General features: G+C 39.5%; 1 long non-coding RNA gene across 1 annotated transcript; it reads left to right on the forward strand.

The window, feature by feature from the left end:
• The first annotated feature begins 4,830 nt into the window (after positions 1-4,830).
• On the forward strand, positions 4,831-14,279 carry LOC309639992. Its single transcript, XR_014251969.1, has 4 exons — positions 4,831-5,708; positions 5,751-11,751; positions 12,116-13,837; positions 14,179-14,279. It is a non-coding gene; the product is annotated as an uncharacterized lncRNA (long non-coding RNA).
• The last annotated feature ends 6,460 nt before the right edge of the window (positions 14,280-20,739 follow it).

Consider the following 20,739-nt stretch of genomic DNA (forward strand, 5'->3'; position numbering starts at 1 on the left):
ATTTCTGTTGTTTGAATCCCCCAGCCTGTTGCACTTTGTTATGGCAGCTCGAGCAAATTAATATAACACTGCAAGTTCCCCCAAACTAGCAAGTCCTGAAAATGAGGCAGGGTGGCAGCCGGCTGTTGTGACTTACAGGTAGACCTTTTGGGCAGTGCTTCTCATTCCTGGCTGTACGTTAGAAACAGCAGGGAGTTTTAAAAATAACAATTCTCAGGCCTCACCTCTAGAGAATCTGATTTAGTTCATCTGGGGCAGGTCTGGATCTTGGTGTGTGTTTTTTTAAGCTCCCCAGGCGATTCCAATAAGCCGCTACGGCTAAGAACCCACATCTACAGCCCCAAGTTTTGCAGAGGCTGCTTTCATCTACCTAAAGCTAGTCTACCCAAGCTTCTGAGTTATGGTGTATGCTTTTTAAGCTGCATCAACATATTTTCCAAATTCTGCTGGAGAAACAGGAAACCAAACTTGTATTCCAATTTGTAAATTTAAAGTAGGGGCCCCTAAGGGCAGTACACAGAGTCTAGTCCTAGAAACTGGGAAAAATATCAATAGTTTGTCTACACATATTTGAACTAGGAAGAAAGTATTAAAAAATTCACCATCCATCATTTCTTGATCTTTGAAATGGACTTATACCCTCCTGAAGGACCTTGATATTTGACCACTGAGATCAACATATATTGATTACCCACTCTGTACCGTGCTGATATTCAGCCTGACGTCTCCCTCCTGAAAGATGATATGGAGAGAATGGGCCTCAGGAAAGCTCGAGAACAGTTTCTTAGGGTGTGTACAATGAGAAAAATGTCCCTTGAAAAAAGAAATCTACATGTAGCTAACTCTGGGAAATATTGCATGCTGTATCCTCTCCTAGTGATTCATAATGCACACTAACATTTTAAGGGATCTAAAAAAATATTCTACATTAATTCAATCAACAGTTTCTAGACTTCGGTGATCAGGAATTCCCCTCCCTTTTCTTCTTTATTTTCCCCTTTGGGTAACAGCCATTATCATCCTGCAGAACTAGTGGTTCTTGGAATACACTTCAGGCAAAGTTATATTACTGGATTTTAATCTCCAATTTTTGTGAGGGTGCAGGGAATATGTTCCTGAATTTTGGGGAAATAAATGCTTCATGCTAAAGCGTTTTTGAAGTTTCTAAACTTGATTTAGAGAGTTTGGCCTGGGCTCAGGAAGGAGGTGCTTCCCCTGGCACTTGTCATTGTGCATGTTCCATGGTGCTGTGATGTTTATGCACATCTTTGCCACTATATGAGATGTTAAGAGTGTGATGTGTGCCTGGCCATGTGGTAGGTAATGTTTGTTGAATGAATGAATAAATAAGTCAAGTTTCTGCTGTGATGAGGCATTTGTAGCAGTGCCACACCTGACTCCACCCTCCTGAATTTCTATGTCCTGAAAATTAATATATCTCACTTGTTCCAACAGATTATTACATAGCAAGAGGTCTGGTTGAGGAGGTCTCTTTGTCCTCTTTGAGCCCCAGTTAGTCTTCAACTGGGGCCCAAGAAAATTGGTTCATTACAAGTTAGGTACATCCTTGCCCAGGGCCTAATGGCACTGCTTTCTATGTCCAATCTTGTCACCAGCCTAGGATATTTCTAAAACATGTCTCTCCGCATTTTATACAATGTTTGTACAAACATTTCAACAGCAGAACATTTTCAATGTATTATTGAAATTACTTTTATCTTCCACATTGTTTCAGTGACAAATGGTTTGCAAGATTATAAATCTCATGCAACAGTAATGTCAAGATGACAGCAATCTTATGCAAAATTCATAAGCATTTTCTGGAAGAAGTTAGCCAGTAGAGACGAGGACTTAAATGCAATACGAGTGTTGTCATTATTGCAGGTGATTATTATTAAACCATCGTCTCTGTACATTTGACAGTGGCCCAAATAATTAATTGCTGTGTGTTAACTAGTCATTTATTCCGAGTCAGGCCCTACACTAGAGGATAAAATAATAGACAAAACAAGTTCTGTCCTTGAAGAGTTTCCAATCTAGTTAATCATGACTAATTATGAATAGAAGTAATAAATGTGTGCAGAAGCAACTTGCTACTAAGCGATTGAGGCTAAATGATACATTTATGCTTAACATCTGTAGACCAAAGAACTGTGGAGTAGATGGCTTTTAAAGGATGAATGGAGGAACTGTGGTATTTACAGGTAAGAGAAATAAACCTCTCAGAGGAATAGGGATCAAATTTATAAAGATATAATAGATTTATTAAGTGAATTATTTATAATAGCACTTATACATCAAATAAGGAAAATATATTACTTTTCAAATACTTTCAAAGATTTTCTCATGTGTTTAATTTTGAAGTGGGAATGTAAGTGATAGGTGATGAGGTCTTATGAGTGTGACATCTGGTGTTGTCATATCTGATGTCTGATGAGGAATGACAATTGTCTTGCTGGAAGGATTAAACTCATTTAAGATCATGGTTTCTGTCCTATTGTCTAAGAGGAGGGGGAAAATTACTGACTCTTATTTAAACAGTGATGTGCAGCCCAAACCTACATTTCTTTCTAACACTTACATCAGAGGCAATTTTTTTTTTTCCAGGCCCAGGATTTAATGCACCAGAACTAGAAAACAGTTTAAAGCCTATAATGAGGAAATTGAATCCGAGAACCCCCTAACCTTTTCAAGATGTTGATCACTTTCTAAATTCAATCTGTATATGGTGAAATTCTCATAGGAGAAACAGCACTCCCTCTGCCCGGTGGCGGTTTGAGCTGTTTATAGTTGATAACATTCAGGTGGAAATTTGATGTTTGATTGAAGAAAAATAGTGGCAAGCACCATGAAGTGGACCTAGCATGGGGAAGGGGGAAGAAGAATTGGGAGAGAAGAATAAAAAGTTTTCCTAGTTGCATTTTTATGTCCTTGCAATTCTGTTCCATGCAGAAACCCAAAGGGCAAATTCAGGAAGAGTTGTGAGCTCTGAATATATTGGCTTTCCGAAATAGTTTTATATATTGTGAGATGCTAAAACAAATTCTATGCAATCCCCAGGAAAGAATGTTGGATTCAGAAAAAGAAAAGAATTATAGGGTGCTTTTGATAGTTGTTGTAGGGAGGAGATTGGAGAGAGCAGGTTACCGATATTCAGAGGGTCTTTTTCTTTGAGGATGATCTCAAGAGTCACAGATGACAGGACATAATGGTATCTAAAGACTTATATTAGTGTCCAGGCTACTAAATCCTTTGTCGAGGTCAAGGTCAATTCAAACCTTGGGACAACCCTAATCCCTTTCCCTGAGCTCTCTATTTGAACATCCTCAGTGCTGGCAAATCTTCATCCTTTGAAGGACTATTCTGAGGATTAAAAGGGATACTATTCCTAAAGTCCTTAGTGCAATTTCTAGCCCTGAATAAGTGGGAGACATGGCGACTTTTTATTTTGACAATTATTAATATTAGATTTGATTTTTGCAAGCAGTCAAAAGTAATTTAGAAGGGGAGTCTGATGTGTAAGGAAAGGGGTCAAGCCAAGTCCTGACAACTGGAGTCCAAAATGCAGGCAAAAATGGTGAGGTTGTTTCATGTGGTTCATAAGCTGAAAGTGAAAGGCTGTATTTCATGAAAAATTACTGGAGAAGAGAAAGCTTCGAAAATGTCCTGAGAGTAAATCTGTACATGCCCGAGGTGACAGTGTACGTGCACATTCTGGTGTGCTCTCTGCAGGGCACTGTGGGCTGCTGAAAGGGGAATAAAAAATAAAGCCAGGGGAGAGTTGGGAGTGAGGGGTGGGGTACAACCCAGAGAAAGCAAGAAATAGCATCCCAGCAGGAGGCCCCAGTGCTGAGGCTACTGTTGCCACAGGTACCGTCCGCCTGCTGCTGGCTGCTGCCCTGGGGACTAAGCAGGAACCCAAGCCTTTCCTTTATGGATGAGCCAGAGGAACAGCCTCTAGCGGTAGCTTCTCTTTTGACTTTGGAGCGCAAGGAGTTTGGGTGGTCGGACATACCTGGGTTTGGATTCTGGCTCCATCATGTATTAGCAATAGGGCAAGTTATTTAGTCATTCTTAATTCACTTATCTTTTTTAAAACAATTGGGGCATTTGACGTGTTCTTCAAAGAACTTTCTTCGAAGGGTTTTGATTTTTTATTGTGAAAACTTTCAAAGATTTCACAATTAAACAGAATACTGTACATGATAACCCGCTGTGTATTCATAACCCTGATTCAACATCTATTACTTTGTCAATCTTGTTTTTTTTTTCTACTTTTACCCAACATCCCCCATTCTAGATTGTTGTAAAGTAAATCACAGGCATCCTGTCTTTTAATCCATAAATATTTCAGTATGAATCCATAAAAGATAAGGCCTCCTTTTAAAACTATAGCAATTCTATAATGATACCTAAAAATATTATCATTAATTTCATAATATCAAATATCAGCTACCTAGTCAGTGTTCAAATTTCTCCATTAGTCTCGTAATGTTTTTAAGAGTTGGTTCAAATTCAGAGTAAAATACGGTTCATACTTTGCAATTAGTTGATTTGTTTCTTAAGACTCTTTTAAGCAAAGATTCTCTCTCCCTCTTATTTTATCCCCTTGCTATTTCTATTTTTTTAATTGAGGTAAATTCCCTTGCAATTTGTTTGTCATTTGTCTTGTAGAGTTTTCACACAGTCACAGTGTTTTAAAATGTAGGTTTTATGGGAATTCCCTGGTGGTCCAGTGGTTAGGACTCAGCACTTTCACTGCCGTGGGCCTGGGTTCAATCCCTGGTCGGGGAACTAAGATCTTGCAAGCCGTGCAGTGTGACCAAAAAAAAAAGTAAGTTTTATTATTGTTCAGGTATGGTGAGGCCAACAGATCAGGAGACAATTGTCCCTGAAAAGAGAGTTTGTTACTCACAGTTCCCAAGAGGAAGGGGCACACTGGGCCACGCCGGGCTACGCAAGGCCACATGAGGAAGCATTGGAGTCATCAGGGGACAGTAGTGGGAGGGAAGTGTGGGCAAGAGCTTTTATTGTGGTTTCCATGGAAAGGAAGGTACCAGTTGTCTGGATTGGTTAGTTTGTATATGAAAGATATGCTCGAAGGTGAATTCTTTGCTATTACTAGTAATTGATTAGCCCTGGGAGGGCAGTCTCCCATGGTTTGTAATGCCTCAGTTGTCAAAACATTAGAATAAAAAGACATGCTTATTACATAAGATTTGTCTATTGCATCCCCATGATGTCACATTATATCTTTCTCTGTCCCCTATATTTGCTATAAACTGGTAATGAAATCGGGAGGCTTGATTGGATTCAAGTTTAATTTTTTTATGACTTCCATCACAAAGAACATAATATCCAATTATCTCTCTTTTTGTTATGCCAGCAACCATTCAAGAGCAATCGCTAAATTAATTATTTAATTAGGAATTACAAAAGAGGGATATCCTAATCTCCAAAATATACAAACAGCTCATGCAGCTCAATAACAAAAACAAACAAACAAACAACCCAATCAAAAAATGGGCAGAAGATGTAAATAGACAGTTCTCCAAAGAAGGCATACAGATGGCAAAGAGGCACATGAAAAGATGCTCAACATCTCTAAGTATTAGAGAAATGTAAATCAAAACTACAATGAGATATCACCTCACACTGATCAGAATGTCTATCACCAAAAAATCTACAAACAATAAATGCTGGAGAAGGTATGGAGAAAAGGGATCTACAAACAATAAAGGCTGGAGAAGGTATGGAGAAAAGGGAACCCTTCTACACTGTTGGTGAGAATGTAAATTGGTACAGCCACTATGGAGGACAGTATGGAGGTTCCTTGAAAAACTAAAAATAGAGCTACCATATGATCTAGCAATCCCATTCCTGGGCATATACCCAGAGAAAACCATAATTTGAAAAGATACGTGCACCCCAAAGTTCATTGCAGCACTATTTACAATAGCCAGGACATGGAAGCAACCTAAATGTTCAACGACAGAGGAATGGATAAAGAAGATGTGGGACATATATACAATGGAATATTACTCAGCCATTAAAAAGAATGAAATAACACCACTTGCAGCAACACGGATGGACCTAGACATGGTCATACTGAGTGAAGTAAGTCAGACAAAGACAAATATAATGTAATATTGCTTATACGTGGAATCTAAAAAAAATGGTACAAATAAACTTAATTACAAAACAGAAATAGAGTCACAGATGTAGAAAACAATCTTATGATTACCAGGGGGGAAAAGTGGGGAGGGATAAATTGGGAGACTAGGATTGACATATACACACTACTGTATATAAAATGGATACCTAATAAGGACCTACTGTATAGCACAGGGAACTCTACTCAGTACTCTGTAATGACCTATATGGGAAAAGAATCTAAAAAAGAGTAGATACATGTAGATGTATAAACTGATTCACTTTGCTCTACAGCAGAAACTAACACAACATTGTAAATCACCTATACCCCAATAAACATTTTTAAAAAATAAATAAATAAATAAAAATAAATAAAATGTCAGTGTTCCAAAGTGAAAAAAAAAAAGAGGGGTATTCTAATTCTACCATTCCTTCTTTATTTATTAGTGTGATAATTTTTTGCAAAGAGAAATGTCTCCTCATCAACTATTTGGTAACCCAGAGCTAGATTGTATAGGAAAGGTAGATTAAATGCTTGATTCTTTCCCTTTATTGACCTGTTTTCAAAAATAATGTGTTGGTATCAGCATCCTCTGAAAGTGACCAGTGAGTTTGTTTCATAGATTTAGACATATTTTATTGGTTTCAATCCATTGTATTCTTATTGATGCTGAAGTTGTCGCATTCTGGGCCACTGGGAACTTCTTAGAGTTGGCCCCTCACTCATTTTGACCACTAGTGGTTTACCTGTCTTTTGGGATGAGAAGTGTTTCAGGCTTATATTGTTCATTTCCTGTCCCAGACATGGAATCAACCATATCTCCCAGAAGCCCTGTTCCTTTTAATAGGAGGCTGTATTTAGAGACCATAATCTCATTGCTTTTTGGTACTCACTGCTTCTGAGCTGGTCATTGTTTCTAGGTCTTATCAATGGATAGAGCAAGGGAATATGTATATCAATAATTGATTGACATTTATTAATTCTCTTTTAAGTATTGGTTTTCCCTCTCATTTTTTTCTTCTTTACTTAGGTATACTCTCTTTTCAGTTTGGTTGTTGAGTTCATACTGTTAGTTCCAACTCAAATTTATGTACTCAGGTTTGTTTGTTTGTTTGTTTTGCTAACTTTTTCAATAATACATCTGCATCACTTTTTCTGTTGCTGGAATCCTGGTTCCCAACTCAAACCAGCATATTATTTATTCATTTGCTTTATCTCAAAATATGTAGACAATAGTCTCAGAATAACAATCGCCAACACTACCACTAGCAATGTGATAACTGAAAGCAGATTAATTTTTCAACAGTTCTTTTTGTCCTTAGGTTATATTTCACTAAAGGATGTTCATTTAAATTTTGCGTTTTGGAGTCATTGAAATAATCCCTCTCAGTGTGGTTATGCTGCCAGCTCAATTCTGCACTAGCCCATTCATTTGCTTCATTTTGCTTTAGACTTTTAAGGATTACACATTTTTAACTTTAAATTTTCTTTATAGTTAAAGTATATTCAAAGAGGCCTAGCTTTTATCCCTGTCTTCTCCACCTTGTTCCCCTTGCTTCCATTGTTTTATTTTTTGGTTTACATTTTCTTCTTTTTTTTTTTTTTTCACATAAGCAAATTTTAAAAATATAAGCAAATATCCATTCCCCCCGCCCCCAAGATAAAGGTAGCATACCATTCATGCTTTTTTCCACCTTGCTTTTTTCACCTAATACATGCTACACATCAGTAAATAGGACTATATTAAATATTAAATAAAATACCTTCTACAGAATCTTATCCACAATTCCCAAATTCTCAAAGCTCTGAAAACCCAGAATTTTATTATAAGCTTGCAGCAAACTCATTTGGAAAAAATCAGATCTGAACCCACATACAGTTATGTATTGTCTTTATATTTTATACTTACGTGTGTTTATACTTGATACATTTCTGATGCTGGAATATTTAATATTATGGGTTCAGCTTCATATAGCTTGATGAAGGTGATATATGCACTGTATTAGCTTCCTGAAACCTGAAAATTTTGAATTCTGAAACATTTAGGCTCCAAGGATTTCAGATAATGCATTCTGAACCTTTAATATATAAATCACTGAGTAACTTTTAGTCCCTTTTCTTCTCCCAACACCTGCTTTTGAATTTTTTAAAAAGAATGTGACTATAGGGCTCAGCCTCCCATTTCAGCATAACCAGGTAAATAATAATGATTCTCTCAGTACAAATTGAATGGGAACCAGAAACCCATGGGTTTTCCTTGCATATGCCAAGCCTGGGGTTCTAAGACTTCCTTCTAGGTAAAGTAACTTCAGGGGCAAAGATTTCTAGTGAGAGGCTTAGAAGACTTAGATTAGTATTTTGAAAATTTAAGTATAATTATGAAGCAGATACATTTTAAAGAAAATTCTGGCTAGAGTGTTTTCATAGAATTCCCCTACTTTGTTGACCCCTTCTGTGTTAGAGTATCATAGAATTTTGGGTTGGAAAGAATACAGTAGTCCGTCTTATTCTCAGGAGATACTTCCCGAGACCCCCAGAGGATGCCTGAAACTGTGGATAGTATGAAACTCTATATATACTATGTTTTTCCTATACATTCATACCTATTATAAACTTTAATTTGTAAATTAGGCACAATAAGAGATTAACAACAATAACAAATAAAATAGAGCAATTATAAAAATATATTGCAATAAAAATTATTACAATAATTTGAATGTGAATGTAGTCTCTCCCTCTCTCTCTCAAAATATTTTATTGTACAGATTTAATGCCTTTTCCATCTTAACTAAGCACTTACCACACACTGTGGCCATAACTTTTGCAGTCTGAGATGTGACAGCAAAACTAGCACACGTTTCTTTTTCCTTCTTCACAATTTTACAGATAGAGGATTCGTTCTTACTGTAGATGTTAGCCACCTCACCATATGATTTTTTTTCTTTCCTTATGAAGTGGAGAACTTTTACCTTTTCACTTAAAGGAAGTACTTTTTGGCTTCTCTTTAGCATATCCGAATTGCCAGCATCACTACTCTTGTGCTTGGGGACATTATTAAGTAAAATGAGGGTTACTTGAACACAAGCCCTGCAATACTGAGACAGTCGATCTGCTAATCAGGGCGGCTACTAATGACTAATGGGTAGAATACACTGGACAAAGAGATGATTCCTGTCCTGGGCAGGATGGAGTGGGACAACCAGAGCTCTCATCAGCTACTCAGAATAGCATGCAATTTAAAAGTTACAAATTGTTTATTTCTGGAATTTTCCATGTAACGTTTTCAGACCGTGGTTGACCGCAGGTAACTGAAACCAGGAAAAGTGAAACTGTGGATAAGTGGGGCCTACTGTATTGGTTGTTGCTGGGAAGCGTCTTCCAGAAAAACTGGACCAAGCACAACTCAACAAGACGCCTTTCCTAACTTTGCCCATTGCTTTTATGAGGAACCACTGCATTTAGGGTGCTTGAGGTGGGCAGGTATGAACAATAATTATAATACTGCCCTGCTTTATTGTCAAATGGTATTCAGAACTACTACATCGTAAACTTTATCTGTGAGGTAACTTAGGCTCAACTTTTTCACAAGTAAGAAAGCTGAGGCCTCTCACTGTGGTAGACTGTATAATGTTCACAGTACTTGGTGCCTCTCCTTGTGAGAGGATTATATGTCCCTGTCCCACTGACAGAGTCCCTGGACTTGCTCTGGGCAGCAGACTGTGAATGGAAGTGACGTGGGCCACTTCTGGGAGAAAGCTTTAGAAGCCAGCATGTTATTTTCTGTGTGCTCTTTTCCCTCTATCACAAAGCCATGACCACGCTATGATGGATATGTGGTGTGAGTGGGAAATAAACCTGAGTTGTTATAAAGAATTGAGGTTTTGGGGTTGTTTGTTACCACAGCATAACCTAACTTATACTGACTGATACTCTTGCCTTTGGTCATGCAGCCAGTGATGAAATGTGACAGGGACCCCAGTGTCTGGATGAAATCCTCAAGTTTTTACTAGAGACAACCGTTATCCTTTTGATTTTCTAAAGCTTGATTTCCTTACCTATTCTAATTTCTGAAATAGATTGACATACCTAATTAATATTAATGAAATTCTTTGAGCTCCTAGGTATATGGCAAATATTAAGTACTAAAGTACCAGCATCTATAGATATAACAATTATTAAGATTTATAAATATGCTTACCATCAGACAGGGAACAAAAACGAGGTGACTGAGAAATTAGTAATCTAGAAAGTAGAAGAAAGATGAAAAGGAAACAAGAGGCCTATCATGATGGATGAATTTGTTTGGTATTTAATTTTCCTTGCTCTGAACTGACAGAGAGGACTTTTGAAAGAAAGGTGCTTTCATCAATCTTTCTCATTTTTTTTTTCACCAGAATAAGGAGATAGGAAGGTTTCATTTTATGAAAAAAACAAAAAACAAAAAACAAAAAACCTCTCCTAGGATGGAATTTTTCAAGTTTAATTTTGACATTGCATCCTTTTGGTCTTATATGCTCATATGAATATGCTGAGTTTGGGGGTTGGGAGATCCCCTCTCTCTCTCTTTTCTCCCCATCCCCCTCTTTTTTCTTCCTCTTCTTTTTCTTTCATTTTATTAAAAGAAAACCCCTAGGGTCAATCTATCATACTAGTACTTGAGTCCATAAAAAGGTGTGTATTATAAAGGCCCTTGTAGCTCAGGTAGTGACAAGACTTGGGTAGATTACTGAATTCTATATCCTCATGGACTAAATAACCCTAAGGCTCCAGCATATTTATTCTTATATCTGTGGATCTTTGAGAAAATCAATTAAGAGTGGGAGATGACATGATAATAAGGAAGCTGAGAGAATGTGTCTCTTCCAGGAATTCTGTATAGTGCTCCCTCTTATCACAGAGACCTGAGTCAGTGTGTCACGTGCCAGGAACATCTTGCTTCTACTGCCTGTTGAAAGTAGATTTTGTCTCAGTTAAAAAAAAAATACCATGTATATATACCAGGATTCCATAAACATTTATTGAGTGCCTACTGTGTGCCAGACTTTCTAATACTCATTATCAAAATAAGCAATTTGGAATAACTTCAGGATTGGCACACAATTCTGAATTGCTTGGACCCATCTCATAATTATAGAACAATGGAAGAGATTAGAATAAACCCTTGAAATGCACCAATTTGGCTTGGCTTATAAAACCTCAGTTTAAAGTATGAACTGAGAAGGCAAGAAGGACACAAAGGTAAGCACCCAGAGGGAAGAGACTCAAACTGGGCACAGGGATGGTGGTGTCTAGACTTTTGGTCAGCTGAGTGGCCAGGATCAGTTGTGCAAATCCACCAGCTGAGATACTCATGAACTCACTGACTCACCTTGGGAATTTTGATTACGAAGTAAAACATGCATTTCTTTTGAAGGATGATTACAGTACAGTGGCTGTGATGAGCCACACTCTAATAGACTTGGAAGTTACAAATAATGCACACAAGTTTTTTAAGAACATGGAGCACATATATTTATATCCACAACCAGCATTCTATTTCACTCTCTAGTTCTGACATAAGTGTAGGAAAAAATATCCCTTATCCTATCCTGGGGCCAGTATGAATTCAATTCTTTTTTTTTTTTTTTAAAGAGAAAGAGCAGAGTATTTTTTCTTTTTCTTTTTTTTTTTTTTTAATTTATTTATTTTAATTTATTTATTTTTAGCTGTGTTGGGTCTTCGTTTCGTACGAGGGCTTTCTCTAGCCGCGGCAAGCGGGGGCCACTCTTCATCGCGGTGCGTGGGCCTCTCACTATCGCGGCCCCTCCCGTTGCGGGGCACAGGCTCCAGACGCGCAGGCTCAGTAATTGTGGCTCACGGGCCCAGTTGCTCCGCGGCATGTGGGATCTTCCCAGACCAGGGCTCAAACCCGTGTCCCCTGCATTAGCAGGCGGACTCTCAACCACTGTGCCACAAGGGAAGCCCTGAATTCAATTCTTTAGTCACCTATAATTTGAGGACAGCAAAGTGTTCTTTCCTTTTCATCAGCTTTTTGTCTCTCATAGATGTTTGAACAGGTATGAGAAAAATAAGTTCTGGCAAGCAATAACTTGCAACTGCAGCTGTTTGGGGAAAAAAGAAAACAAGGTAAGTTCAATCCACCACAAAGAGAAGCCTGTTGGCTATTGTCAGAGAAGCAGGATCAAAGACAAAAGTCGAGTTCTTCACCCAGCCTTAATTTACTGTTTTATTACTTCCCCACAGCAGTCTGGAAGGCATAGAGAACCCTTGCCTTATTGTAGAAATATTTCTCTGGGCTTCCCTGGTGGCGCAGTGCTTGAGAATCTGCCTGCCAATGCAGGGGACATGGGTTCGAGCCCTGATCTGGGAAGATCCCACATGCCGCGGAGCAACTGGGCCCGTGAGCCACAACTACTGAGCCTGCACGTCTGGAGCCTGTGCTTCGCAGCAAGAGAGGCTGCAACAGTGAGAGGCTCACGCACCGCGATGAAGAGTGGCCCCCGCTTGCCACAACTAGAGAAACCCCTCGCACGGAAACGAAGATCCAACACAGCCAAAAATAAAAATAAAATAAATAAATTAAAAAAAAAAAAAAAAAAGAAATACTTCTCTGATGAAACACTAATTGGCCAGAGTCAATGGGGCTGGCTGGGCTGTTTCTGACTGTTTTGCTCACAAGGCACCAAGTCAGGAAGACATTTTTATGGGCAAGAGCCAAATCAGGTGGGTTTCACATATTGCTATTATAAGATTTGGGAAAGAGACTAGGAAAAGAAAGATAAAAAGATAATTACTGAAACTTCAAAGTAAAGCCTCAGACTTCCCTGGTGGCACAGTGGTTGAGAATCCACCTGCCAAGGCAGGGACATGGGTTCGAGCCCTGGTCCGGGAAGATCCCACATGCCCTGGAGCAACTAAGCCCGTGCGCCACAACTACTGAGCCTGCGCTCTAGAGCCCGTGAGCCACAACTACTGAAGCCTGCATACCTAGAGCCCATGCTCTGCAACAAGAGAAGCCACCGCAATGAGAAGCCCATGCACCACAATGAAGAGTAGCCCCCGCTCACTGCAACTATAGAGAAAGCCTGCGGGCAGCAATGAAGACCCAATGCAGCCAAAAAAAAAAAAAAAAAAAAAAAAAAAAATTGACCAGTTACAGAAATGGCTTAAACATTTCTTGATTGTAAAGGGAGAAAGTTATGTTGGTCTAGAGCAGGAGTTAGCAAAATATGGCCCACGTACCAAATCTGCTTCTGACTCATTTTGTAAATAAAGTTTTATTGAAATACAACTACACTTGCTTATTTACATAATCTCTGTAGCTTTTTTCATGCTACAACCTTAGAGTTGGTATGACAGAGATCATAGGGTCTGCATAGCTTAAAATATTATTATCTGGCCCTTTATAGAAACTGTCTGCCACCCTCTAGTCTAGAGGTAACCATTGGGCTGGACAAAATTACCCTCGGTGGAAGTTTGTAACATGGATATGTATAGGGGGAAAATTCTTTTTCTATTAAAAATTCACAGTAAAAGAGATCTTAATTTTGTAATAGTTAGAAGAACTTTTAAAGTTAAAAAAATATATATTTTTGGTGGTGAAAGTTGTGAAGCTTCTCTATCTTTGGGTCAGGTTATTAGTGACGCCTGCAGAAGAGAGGAAAGATCAGGTTTAAGAATAAGGCTCTACATGTTTTCTCATAGCCACAAGATGGCTGCCATTGCTCCAGGCATCATGTCCTTATACAACCACCTCCAAAGGGGTGGGAAGCATCCCTTCACACATTTCTTTCAATTCAGGAAGAAAAAATTCTGCAGAAGCCCCAGGGGCAGACTTCCCCTTATTTCTCATTAGCCAGAACTGGGTCATTGTTCATGTCTAAATCAATCCCTGCCATCCAATACCTAAGGTTCCATTAGCAAAAACAAAAAGGCGAATGAAAATTAGTAAACAACCAACAAGGACTGCCACAGTTCATGTCAGGTACCCAAAAAAAAAAAGGAAAAAAAAAAAAAAGAATAAGGCTCTAATGTTAATGGCATCAGATATTAGCCTCTACTAGCCTCTTTATTTAAACTGCAGTTAAGATAGAAAAAGCTTACTCGTATCCCCCAGGGCTGGGGTGGTTTATGTCTGAGGGCTCCTTCCCAGCCACCCTTCTAAGCTGCTCCTTCCCAAACTACATGTTCTGTGTGCCTTTTTAGCGAACACCTGAGCTCAGCTCCTCCCATCTACCTCTCCAGAGTTGTCAGCCAACACTGCCCTACGACCCCATGTGTGTGCACATCTGTGCACATATACCTGGATGTGGGTGAACACGCATGCGTACACACCCACACGCACACACACAGAGTGCTTTGGCTGGCTGTATTAACCTCATAGCTCTCTACATACTTTGTGAATTTCCATGCCTCCTATGTCTTTGCTTTAGTGATTTCCATGCCTCTTGTGCCTGTTGAAACCACTCATTTGCCTGAAAAATCCAGCTGTGAAGAACATGCTTGGGAAATGTGCTCTTCTGTTTCAGTCTCCTGTTTCTGAGCTTTCATTACCAAGCCTTTGGGTGAATGAGAAGAAATTCACAGGGTCCAGTTAGTGGTCCACTGCCCTGGGTCTTTTGAGCTACATTTTTATTCCTTAGAGGAGAAAATCCTAAATTCACTGCAGGGCTAGAGTCCACAAACCACAGGGAAGTTTTCGACTCCTTTTCAGGCAAGAACTAAAGTCTTTTTAACTTCAACCACAACTTCCCTATAAGTTCTGTCAGGGCGAAGCTAGTGTTCTATTCTTTGAGTGGCCACGAAGGCCCTCAAGGGAGTGGCTGGTATATGAAGGCACGCGGTATGTTTATTGTAAGAAAGAATGAACGAACGTGGCCGAGTGGTTATGAAGGAATGCTTGGTAGGAAGGTGAACTAGTGTAGTCAGATCGCTATCCGATGTTCTAGTGGCATATTAGCCTCTGCCATGTCTGGCAATTTCTCTTAGATGATTTGTTTGCAGTGGCTGCATTCCCATTGTCCAGAGCAGGGCTGCCATGTTGCACAACTCCGGTGCATTCAGTGTACAGGCTGACCTGCCGTATGCAGCCGGTCCGAGGTAGTGCTAAGAGCATGGATTTCGAGGTACACATTTCCAGGTCCAGATTTGATTCCCAACTTTCAGCATTTACTAGTTTATTGACACTGCTCAAATTCCTGAAAGTTCTTCAAACCTCTGTTTCTTCATCTTTAAAATAGGGCAAATTATATACCATAGTGTTATCATGAGGATTAAACGAGGTAAAGTATGACACTTAAGAAAATAATAAATGCTTAATAAACACGTTTTTCGTGATGTGTGGCTGAGGTTGGTTGTGAATCGTCACTGGGGATTTATGTCACTGTAAACCATTTTAGTATAGAGTGGGCTTTGATGTTGTTTTACATAAATGTGATTGTATTAGTTTCCCAGCGCTATTGTAAGGAATTATCACAAACTGAGCAGCTCTAACAACAGAAATTTATTCTCTCACAGTTCTGGAAGCTAGAAATCCAAGATCAAGGTGTCGGCAGTGCTGTGATCCCCCTGAAGGCTCTAGGGGAAGATACTTCCTTGCCTCTTTCGGCTTCTGGTAGTTTCTCATAATCCTTGGTGTGTGTTCCTTGGCTGCATCACTCCAATCTGCCTCTGTTGTCACCCTTTCCCTTCTTCTCTGTGTCGCTGTGTCTAAATTTCCCTCCTCTTATGATACCAGTCATTGGACTAAGGCCCACCCTAATCCAGTGAGACCTTATCTTAACTTGATTGCATCTGCAAAAACCTTATTTCCAGATAAGGTCACATTCACAGATCCCAGGGCTTAGGACTTGAACATACCTTGTGGGGGGACACAATCTAACCCTCAACAGTGAGCATGAACATGATCTTGGATGGTGGCAAGAAGGAGAAGGTTCTCTCCAGGAACCTCCTGTATGACCTTGGACGAGTCACTTAACATCTTTTGTCCTGTTTTCTCATTTGTACCATCTGTGAATTGAGGAGATTGGATGACATACTCAGATCCCTCACCTTTAGCATTTTATGGTTTCATGAAGTATCTCAAATTCCAGATTTGCTGAACCTGAATTCATGAGATTTTTCTGTAATGAGGTCCTGAGACAACTAAAGGAAGGACGGCGTCAGCCCTCACAGGTGAGCTTCTGCGGCATCAGCCGGGGTGGTGCGCCCACTGTGCTCACCTCCTCTGTGTCCTGGGAGCAGCCTTCCCACAGAAATTTGTTATTTATTCCCTTCTTTCATTGCTAAACCACTGTTATTAAATTTTATTTCTATTTTTATAAAACCTGCCCTCCATTTTAGCAGGGTCTGCTATAGGGTCCAACTTCATTTCAATCACAACTCTTGGCAATTTTTGAACACTGTTAAAAGCCAGTGTAAGACTCACAGAATTGGAGGGGGGGGCGGGGCGGGTGGGTAGGAAAGCCCACATAGGGGATTTCAAATGTGTTTATATTCATCTCAAGTCTTTAGAGGCCCGACTCTTCCAGTGGGACCATTGAGGTCCATGTGGTTCATTGGCTAAAAATAGACGTTGAGATTCACATCTCACATGAACCTGAAGTAAGAAAAAAAGAATCCTTTAGTCTAACAAATACTCCATAAAGAAGACTATTTGTTTTGTACTTATGAAGCAACTGAACACATTTTATAGCCTGGAAGAACATTTGGGGTGCCCCTAGAAATTTATTGTTAAATAACTTTTAAATCCCAATACTATTGGAGTCTTAGAAGTTGCAGTTTTTATTATGAATGATAGCATTACCTAGGGAATAACCACCTGAACCACATTCTTTGTAAGTATTATGTTGACTACGCCAGAAAATTGTAGATTTTTCTGTATACATGCATTAAACAACAGAAACTTGCTAAATTGATTATGCAAATTTTGGAAAATAAGCAAATATTTGCTGCATAAATATTTCTAATATCTACACTCTATATTAGATGCCCTAGAAACTATATTTTGCCTTTCTATGAAGTTTTGCAAGTGTGGCTTAAGAAGAAGAATAATGATGATAATAGTCAAAATAGCAATGCAGAATTTTAATTGAGAATATTAAAGTACTCTGGAACCCAATAATGAATATAAATCTCATACAACAATACGGTTAATCTCTTGATTTATTAGGAAAGTGTCTACAAAGGTAAAATTCAGCTCGGTTCCTATTAATATAACACTGATTATGAATTAGCGGCATCTGAATTAATGAGGTTTTATTTTGAGTGAAACTTTACTTTTTAAAAATTTTGTTTTGATTACATAAAATTTTTTTGCAGTTGCATCTGTAATGTCTCCAATAACTGAAAGTGCCACTCAGAGGAACCAAAGCTTTCACTGCGAGGGTCTCACTATCAGGGACATCATTTTTAAGACATACGTTATATTATATATTATATATATTATATTATATTATATTATATTATATTATATTATATTATATTATATTGTATTGGACTCTTACATTATTTGGGATCATTGCTGGCTATTTTAGTCTTGAGCCTGTGGTCTGTTCCACAGCAGTCTGCTCTCTCGTGATGGCTGGGAGGCAGAGTGGTGAAGAACCTGAACCCTGGAGTCAGACAGACCTGAGTTCAAATGACATTTCCACAACTTTCTAGCAGGCGACCTTGGCCTTCTTTAACTTGTCAAAGCCTCAGGTTCCGCATCTGCAGAATGGGTCCTTCTCTGTAGGAGAGTTAACAGGACTGAATGCGGTAGAGCAGGGACAGTGCTGTTCAATGTCAGCCCGTGGTAGGAACTGGCTTCCGGAGTGCCCTCTACCCCCGCAGTGCCTAACATTCATAACTGGCTCATAGGCATTGTTCATGAGCAAAATTGAAATCACCACTGAATGCACTGCAGGGTTCCTGGAGGTAGGACGGGAATGAGCCTCACTTTATCTTACTGTGGGAGAGCTGGTTTGGATTAGAGGATCTCAAAGAGCCTTTTTAAGCTTAATGCTACAGAGCCTGTGTGGTATGATAAGAAATAAATATGTGGTTTTTGTCCCAGATTCCTGGCACAGAGCTCCTAAAACTCATAGAATTTCCTGAGTTTAGGGGTGATAGGAGCATCTTTTTTTATTCATAATGGATTCCTTTCAACCATTCAGCCTGAATTTTTGCAAATGAAGTGACTTTGGGCGAGGTCCTAGATAGCTTCTGGAGGGGGGAGCCGGCCAGAAAGATAGAGTCTTGGTTAAAAGATTGGAACTTTCATCCCCACCCCTTGACCTCTGAGAAGGGGAGAGGGGCTTGAGTTTGTGTCCAATCACCAATGGCCAGTGATTTAATCAATCATGCCTGTGTAATGGGACCTTCAAAAGACCCCAAAATGAGGGAGTCCTGGGATCTTCCAAGTTGGTGAACACACCCGTGTGCCAGGAGGGTGGCGCACCCCAGCTCCACGGGGACAGAGGCTCCTGTGCTCAGCATTCTTCCGGACCTCGCCCTGTGTCCCTCTTCATCTGGCTGTTCATTTGTATCCTTTATAATTATCTGTAGCAGTAGCATTTTCCTGAGTTCTGTGAGTCATTCTAGCAAATGATCAAAACTGAAAGCGGGGGCATGGGAACCCAGAATTTGTAGCCAAGTCGGAGAATCAGAGAATCTGAGAGTCTATAAGGACCATTTCTGATAAGTTTTGCAACCTGATCCCCCTGCCCCCAACCAGCACTGTGTCTCTGGTTTCTGAACCATTAACTAGAAGTGCGGACAGAGTTTCTCACGCTTCTAGTCTGTGACAGGGAGAGGTGTGTGTGCAGTGACACTGATAAGGAGAGCCATCTCTCTCCTCTGGACTGATGTTTTCAGATGGGCATCTCGGGGTGAGAAATCAATGGCGTAAATGCACAACTACAGGACCAAGAGTCAAGAAAATAAAGAAGTTAGTTACCATGGCCAAGGTCATCCTTGAACCGCAAAAGGGGAAGCTGCGTGTAACGTCTCTCATAGGTACCATACTTAGTATGACAGCCTTGCAGATACGTTCAAAATACTGCCCGATCCAGACTGAAAATATGTCCCCTACTCCCCAGAATTTTCTCATTCACTACAAATCCCTTCTGGAAGTGGGCAGGGTACAGCAAACATAAATAAACACATAGATAAATATATCTCATCTTCATTATTTTGTAATATATCACTAGGATGAATCTCATTCCAAGAAGCTTCCACACCCTCAGGAATCATGTCTGCTCCTGTGGTTCACGTTTTCAATTTTGAAATGCTTTCCCACAAACCATTTTCTTTCAGGTTCTGGGCCTGTGAAGCAAAATTAATTCACTCTCCTCTTTTCTGTGATGTCAGCTCAGCCCTGTTAAGTTGGATGCTAGAGGACATGTGTTATAATGTTCCATGAGAACTAAAAAATATTTTCCAGCTTGTAAATTGCTTTTTGTTTATTTAATTTTGTCTTTCATGGACTATATATACAGCCTATGCCTCTGGGGTCTTTTATACATGAACAATTCAGAAACCACTGACCTATAATCATATTAAAACTCTCATTTTATCTCCAGTTTACCCATAATAGAATCCTGTTACATGAGTTGGGCAGAAGCCTTGTGAATAGATAATCTCGTCTCTAAAATGCTAGGGCTTTAAGGAGTAAGTAGGGATTGTAAATTCAAATTGTGAGCCATTTCATTATAGTACATTCTGTCATTATGGTACGATTACAAAGCATTTCAGAGTTTATTAGTTAATTTATTTAGCCATCTCCTGATCAGTTTAGTTCTTTTTTTTGGTCAGGATTGCTGACCCTTCCAACAGGTGAAAATGAAAGCAGTTCATAGTGAAAGAAACCCCTTCCAGTTTCTTCGCAGGTGTTGGATGAGACCTGGGCGTCTCACGTCTCAGTGATTCAAAATCAAGAGGCCATTTCCACAAGCACCTGGGGGCTGGAATATACCACTTCAGCCTCTTGTCCGTGTAAAAAGGTAGTTTAAACCCGGGACATTTGAAGGCTCGGCTGAAATTTGTTTCTCCAGCTAAGCTTTGCCCTTATTAATCATGGAGGTTAGTCCCTTGGCCTGTTTCTGAGTGGAAAACCAAAGTGTTTTAAAACAACAATTATGCTGAATGTCTGCCAGGTTTTGATTATCCATATAAGTCGTAATGTCAAGTTAATGACAGTTTGATCTAGATTTCATTATTTAGTTTTATTGAGAGCTGTATTATGGGAAAAAAGGGAAACAAGTCAAAAGCTGCAGCTATACACAGCCATTCAGTCAACCTTCTGTGTGCACAATTGTTTGGAATACCGCGTGGTTAAGCCAACTGGATCATTACAACAGCAAACAGAATCGACCATGTAGCAGCGTATTTATTTTGGCCACGTTAGGACAAATGAGGTGATGTTTTAAGGCAATGTAACCAGTTTACTGAATGGGATGATCTTAGTGGATGCAAACAGGATATGGCATTAGTTATTTTTCCCCTCACGGCTTTGTCAGCTCTCTATTTCCTGACCTGTGACAGCACCACGGACAAGTCTCAAGGCTTTTGGGTGGCTTTCAGTTATAAGAATCATCTCACTTGGG

The sequence above is a fragment of the Balaenoptera physalus genome, assembly GCF_965194825.1.
Source record: "Balaenoptera physalus genome assembly, chromosome: 12".
Taxonomy (NCBI): domain Eukaryota; kingdom Metazoa; phylum Chordata; class Mammalia; order Artiodactyla; family Balaenopteridae; genus Balaenoptera; species Balaenoptera physalus.